Here is a 6,574-nt window from a genome sequence, read left to right as displayed (position 1 = left end):
CATAGAGAATGGGCCTGTGCATCATTCAGGTCCCTGCAGGAAGCAGATGGCCATCTCATATCAGTAATATGAAGAGGCTTTATTCAGAGATGGGTGGAAAGTGGGGAAACTACTGGGTGGAGAAGTGCTCTGGGGTTTAACACACTTGGACATTACTACTGCCTCTGGGCCTGAATGAGAATGAGAAGGGGATGGTTACACGAATCCAGAGTCAGGGAAAGCTCCGAGACAGGGCTGATGGACAGAGGGAGCTGTTGAGCCTCAGCTGAGGATGCAACATGAGCAACAACAAAAGATTTTTTAAAAAATAGGGTGACTCAAGGGGGCAGAGAGGAAGGGCACAAAATGGAGCAGAGTAAAGGTAGGGTATTCAATGTTCATCTTTTAATATCAGATTCATTTTTGTGCCATGTGATCATTTTGCCTGTTCAAAAATTAAGGTTCCCCATAAATGTTGGGAAAAAAGTGAAATATATTAGAAACATCTGGTTAAATGTTACTGCAAAACAAGGCAGGCAAGGAGGTTAGGGAGGGCAGGAGAAGAGAGGGATTTGGATTTGTAAATTGGATGGTCAGAGAGGGCCTTACCAAAGTGACGGCCTTTGCAACTCTAGGTGAACCATCCTTTCATCCCTTCAGTTAGCCCATCCCACCCTCAACCTCCACCCCATTCCTCCCTCCCTTCCTAAGGTCAAGACATTGTCTCTAACTTTCTAGGATTAGGGAGCTCCTTAAAAGGTCTCCTCAAGACTACAGTTTCTTTAGGGATAGGAACTGTTTCCTCCTTCCTTTCCTCATCCAATAACGATAGAAGCTGCCATTTATTAAGCACATGCCTTGTGCTGGGCCCAGCTCTAGGTATGTTATACACAGTAGGTCATCTAGCTTCATAGCAAGCTACACGACACAGTTCGGGGAAAGGAGGCAGAGCAGTCCATCATCCAATAGTCTCTTGGCCAGCTGCCTTCTAACAGTGTTACTGCCGCATCCTCACTCCAGAAAGTGGAGGATAGACCTTAAGTGAAGTACTGAAAAGTGAACAAAAATTGGGCTTATATTTTAAATTTCCAATGGGAGCAAGGACCGATGCGTAGAAGTCAACAGGAGGCAGTTTTTGTCAAAATGAGAGAACATCATGACAATCACACCATGTGGCTGCTTGGAGGCAATGAACTTCCTGTCACCAGAGGTGTGCAGATGCTGAACAGCCTTATGTCAAAATGAAATCGCCTTCATTAGGCTTATGAGAGATTTGACTAGGAAATTCTTGAGAATCCATCCAATTTAGGTTCTGTCATTAAACAATTCTAGACCTCTAAGATGGTATGAACCTAAGACTTTGATTCTAAGATATATGAGAATAAGAGACAATCTCTGTTTTCAAAGAACTCATAATCTAGCAGTAATATTTGTTACTTTCAATAAGCTTAATAAATACTCCTATAGGGTAAAAGCAAAGCCCTGGCTAGGATCTGGGTAGAAACCCTCACTGAGCCCAGGCTATTTACTCATGGCTAGTCTCAAGAACCATTTGGATCAGAGTCCTTTGGCAATTATGTTTAAAATGCTGACTCGGGGCCTCCACTCCAAATCTCCTGAATCAGAATATCTGGAGTGGAGCCCAAAAGTCTACTTAATTAAAACAAATTCCCTAAGTGATCCCTAGACAGACTGAAAATAGAGACTGCATGTTAAGTGGCCAGGATGACTTCTTTGAGAAGTGACCTCTGGACAGAGAAGAAGGAATATCTGGGTCAAACATGTAACCATGGAAATAATGTGTTTTGATAAAGATTAGCAATTTTGTGCAAACTGCACATCATGGAGTAGGTCTCTTCTAAATGACAGCACTTCTTAGATACAATCTGAGATTCTGTGATTGAAGGTTATGTGCCTCAGATCTCCTGGAACAGATCTTTGTTTGCAAGGGAGTGAGAGAGCTGGCCTGCATTTGTTATTAATTATTCTGAGCCCATAGGCCGGTAAAGAGGGCTTTGATAAGAGCTCTACACAGAGTCACTGACAAACTGTTCCCTGAGATTGTGAACTGTGGCCCTCATTTCCCAGTTGTCCCTGGATGCTTCTCTTTTCTGGAGCCTGTAATGTCACCAGCAAGGAAGCAACATTTGGTATGAGGGCCTGGTGGCAGGAAAATGGAGTGTTCTGGGACAGAGCTGTGAGTTAGGTGTGGCTGGACACAGATTGGTCAGGCATATGAGGGACTGGTGAGGCTTGGTGGAATGAGGCATCTGCAGAGGCTATAGAGAGAGGGTGATGAGTCTGAGCTCTGCCACCAGGGGGATTTTCCTTCTTTCTATCTGGGTCTCTGCATCCTGTCAAGAAAAGAGGGTTTTTGTCAGTTCCAATCGATGATTTCTCTAGTGACCCTCGGGTTTTAATATTTTGGATTCTAAGGTCCCAAGGTCTTAATGCCTGTGAAGAGTGCATGTAGAAACTGTACCTATTTGACAGCCAGGCCAAGACCTGGTGAGGAACAGTGCCTTGCCCACCACCACCACCACCATAGAGCCACACAGGGGCACAGGCTGACTCCACCAGCACCTGGAGATCGGCCTCATGCTGAGCCAGCCCAGGCAAAGCTGAGTGACAGACGCTTGGTCTCAGGTCCAGGAAGCAAGCTCTGCAGGGGACGGAAGGGTCGGAGCCCACAGCCGGTGAGGCCAAGGAGCTGGGCGGAGGCGCCGATCCTGCGGGGGCAGTAGTGGGTGTGTTAGGGGCCGGGCGGGGCGGGCAGGGCCGTGGGAGGGGACGCCCTGGAGGAGGGAAAAGGGAGCCGAGAGCGGATGGGATCGCAGAGCCAGGAGGGCGCGGGGCGGTGCGGGGCCCCTGCCCAGCGCATAGGGGCGCAGTACCCGGGCCACCCTGAACACAGGGCGCCGAGTCCAGCGGGCAAACGGGCGCCCTCGGAGCCTTGCTGAGAGGCAGGTAAGGCACATCTGCAGAGTTGGGAAGGCTGAGCTGCAGAGGGAGTAGAAATGAGGGGTCTTCCCGCCTCCCTTCCGAGGGCCGCCAGATTGTGTTCTCCTTGAGACCGCTAAGGACTCGAGGTCGAGGGCGCCTCAGACACCGAGTGGATATTCCCCCGGGCTGGGCACAGGGATCCTGGGGCACCACGTGGGAGTGGAGAGCTGGGCTCTTTGCACGTCCTGCTTGGAAATCATGCGAGCTTACAATGGCTTCCCAGGCATCTCAGGACCGCTACAAAAAAAGCTCCTCCACACTCAACAGATACGTAGGCGAACACCTGCGGGTCCGCAGCGGTGCGCACGCAGAAATGACACCCCAGAACGCAGCCAGTGCGGGGAAGGTGGGAACTCCCAAAGGCATCTCCTCCAGCTCCCACTTAACGGAGGTCTAGGCGAGGAATCAGGAGACTTGGGCTGTAGTTCAGGTTGTGTAAACCTGTGCCATTCATCCACCTGCTCCGTGCCAGCTGTCTTTCCGGGTCATGGTCTGTAAAATGGGCCTCATACCCCATGGGACATGAGGTTGGAAAGAGGAACTGGACCTTTTATCTAGAAAGTAAATTGAGTTCAGGAGTTATTTCCTAAATCCTCCCTCCCTGGTCCCTACCAATTTGCATATAAGGAAACTGAGGCCTCAGGGGAGATGGCTAACCCCAGGGACCAGACAGAACTAGAACCCAATTTTCCTCACCCCTACCCAGGGCTCCATGTCACCTACAAAAGGACATTGCAAATGCATAAGCCCCGTATTATCTCCTGGCATCCAGCCACTTTTATCAGTGGCAAGAGGCATGGGAACTGCTTTTCAGATTTTCTTGACTTTTTTTTTTTTTCTTTGAAACAGAATCTCACTTTGTCGCCCTCCGTAGAGTGCCCTGGCATCATAGCTTACAGAAATCTCAAACTCTTGGGCTCAAGTGATCCTCTTGCCTCCCCAGTAGCTAGGACCACAGGCGCCCGCCACAACACCTGGCTATTTTTAGAGACGAGGTCTCGCTCTGGCTTAGGCTGGTCTTGAACCTGTGAGCTCCCCACAACACCTAGCTATTTTTAGAGATGAAGTCTCGCTCTGGCTTAGGCTGGTCTTGAACCTGTGAGCTCAGGCAATCCATCTATCTTGGCCTCCCAGAGTGCTAGGATTACAGACATAAGCTACTGCATCCGGCCTTCAAATTTTATTGACTTTTTGAAATGATAACCAGCAATATTCTCATTCACTCCACACTTCTGAAAACATATCCATAAATTTAATGTCTGGGTGCTCAAAATATCTAACACAAGGCAAGAAACTCCATCTCACTGATGAGGAAAATGAAGCGCAGAGTGGAAAAGTGACTTAATCAAGACACAGGGCTAGATATGTTGGCAAAATAGGAGCAGAAACCCAGTCTCTTGACTTCCCTTCTGCTGTGTTCTCCACCAGCTACAGAACTACAGAAGAGTACCCCTAAATGGTAAGATACTGCAAGGATGATCAGAGGGTGGAAAACAAGAAGGGCTTCTGAAGGAGATGAGGTTTCTGAGAATCAAGAAGAGTAGTAAGAACCTTCTGGCTTGCCTGGGCCTGGCGGCTCACCTCTGTAATCCTAGCATTCTGGGAGGCTGAGACGGGTGGATCACCTAAGTTCAGGAGTTTGAGACTGGCCTGAGCAAGAGCAAGAGCAAGACTCTAACAATAGTGGGGCATTGTGGTGGGTGCCTGTAGTCCCTCCTAACTATATGGGGGACTGAGGCAGGAGGATTGCTTGAGCCCAAGAGTTTGAGGTTACTGTGAGCTATGATGCAACAGCACTCCACCAAGGGTGACAAAGTGAGACTGTCTCAAAAAAGAAAAAAGAAGAGGGAAGGAAGGGAGAGAGAGAAAGAAAAAGAAAAGAAAAAGAAAGAAAGACAAACTTCTGGCTTCTTCTGAGGGTAGGAGAGCTGGGGTGAGGAGAGGGGAATAAGGAGTGGCTATTCTTGATAATATGTGGGGAAGGTTGTGGCCACAGAAAAGGAAACAGTGTGATCAGACTGCTCAATAATTATCTCATATGTTTGCAATTTTTGAAATACTTTCCCATCTATTGTCTTCTCCTGTTCCCATGTGAGGTACGCAGGGCAGGGATAATTATCCCCATCTTATAGATGAGGTTCAGAGGAAGTAAATACACTGTTCAAGGTCACTCAGACAAGATTGGAATCATGAAAAGCACACTTGAAAGGCAGATCACAGGCTGAGTGATCAGGAGTTGGACTGTATGTGTGTGGTGGATGGGTGTGTATTGCCACACCCCGGGTAGATACACAAGGAACAGGGTTGCAAAGCCAATGCTGGAATTTTGGGGCCAAGAATATTTGCCCTTTGGATTAAAGGGGTGCAGGGAGTGTCTGGGCTTCCAAAGAAGGCTTAGAATTCTTCCTCCTCTGACTTACCCCACCTCACTTCTTTGAACATCCCCTTCCTTGGTCCAAGTGGAATCTGTATGGGCCTGCCATTTAGGTTTTTTTGTTATTGTTGTTCTTGTTTTTTGAGACAGAGTCTCACTCTCTCAGAGTACCATGGTGTCATAGCTCAAATCAACTTCAAACTCTGGGGCTTGAGCAATTCTGTTGCCTCAGCAGACAGAGTAGCTGGGACTATAGGCTCCTGCTGTGGTGCTATGGTGCCCACCAGGCTAGTTTTTCTATTTTAAGTAGAGATGGGTCTCCCTCTTGCTCAGGCTGGTCTCAAACCCCCAGGTTCAGGTGATCCACCTACCTTGACCTCCCAGAGTGCTAGGATTACAGGTGTGAGCCATTGTGTCCAGCCTTTTTTGTTTGTTTGTTTGTTTGAGACAGAGTCTCACTCTGTTGCCCAGGCTAGAGTACTGTGGCATCAGCCTAGCTCACAGAAACCCCAGACTCCTGGGTTTGAGTGATTCCTCTGCCTCAGCCTCCTGAGTAACTGGGATTACAAGTGCTCACCATGATACCTGGATATTTTTTTTCTATTTTTAGTAGAGACGTGTCTCACTCTTGCTCAGGCTAGTCTTAACTCCTAAGCTCAAGGGATCTTCCTACCTCAGTTTCCCAAAGTGCTAGGATTATAGGGATGAGTTACCATGCCTGGCCCCACTGAGGTTGCTTTTTTTTTTTTGGTAGAGACAGAGTTTCACTTTATTGCCCTTGGTAGAGTGCCGTGGCGTCACACAGCTCACAGCAACCTCCAACTCCTGGGCTTAGGCGATTCTCCTGCCTCAGCCTCCTGAGCAGCTGAGACTACAGGCGCCCGCCACAACGCCCGGCTATTTTTTTGTTGCAGGTTGGCAGGGGCTGGGTTTGAACCCGCCACCCTCTGTATATGGGGCCGGCGCCCTGCTCACTGAGCCACAGGCGCCGCCCCTGAGGTTGCTTTTTAAGTAAACTGTTTTTCATGAACGCATTCCCTCTACACATGCTGGAGAGGGGATGTTTTTATAGAAGAAGCATTGATTTGTTTACTCTTTTGAGTTCATGTTATGTATCAGGCCTGAGGAATAAAGAAATGTTATAAGGCACAGGTCCCTGCGTCATACCTCACAGTGCACACACACAATTTCAGTATAGCACAGTGCTCTGATAGGGCT

At 48.4% G+C, this 6,574-nt stretch overlaps 1 protein-coding gene across 3 annotated transcripts in view; it reads left to right on the top strand.

Moving 5' to 3' along the window:
- Positions 1–2,787: 2,787 nt before the first annotated feature.
- The window catches only part of KCNE3 (potassium voltage-gated channel subfamily E regulatory subunit 3), a 30,896-nt gene continuing 27,109 nt past the window's right edge, over positions 2,788–6,574 (top strand). The window contains exons 1-2 of one of the 3 annotated variants that reach the window (XM_053561293.1): positions 2,795–2,946; positions 3,832–4,441. The gene's annotated coding sequence lies outside the window, so the exon portion shown is untranslated. Of the gene's footprint in view, positions 2,947–3,831; positions 4,442–6,574 lie in introns of all 3 variants that reach the window. The other 2 variants (XR_008374201.1, XM_053561292.1) reach the window with 2 other exon arrangements.

This window comes from Nycticebus coucang, chromosome 14 (assembly GCF_027406575.1).
Source record: "Nycticebus coucang isolate mNycCou1 chromosome 14, mNycCou1.pri, whole genome shotgun sequence".
Classification (NCBI taxonomy): Eukaryota; Metazoa; Chordata; class Mammalia; order Primates; family Lorisidae; genus Nycticebus; species Nycticebus coucang.
This window is presented reverse-complemented; position numbering and strand designations above follow the sequence as displayed.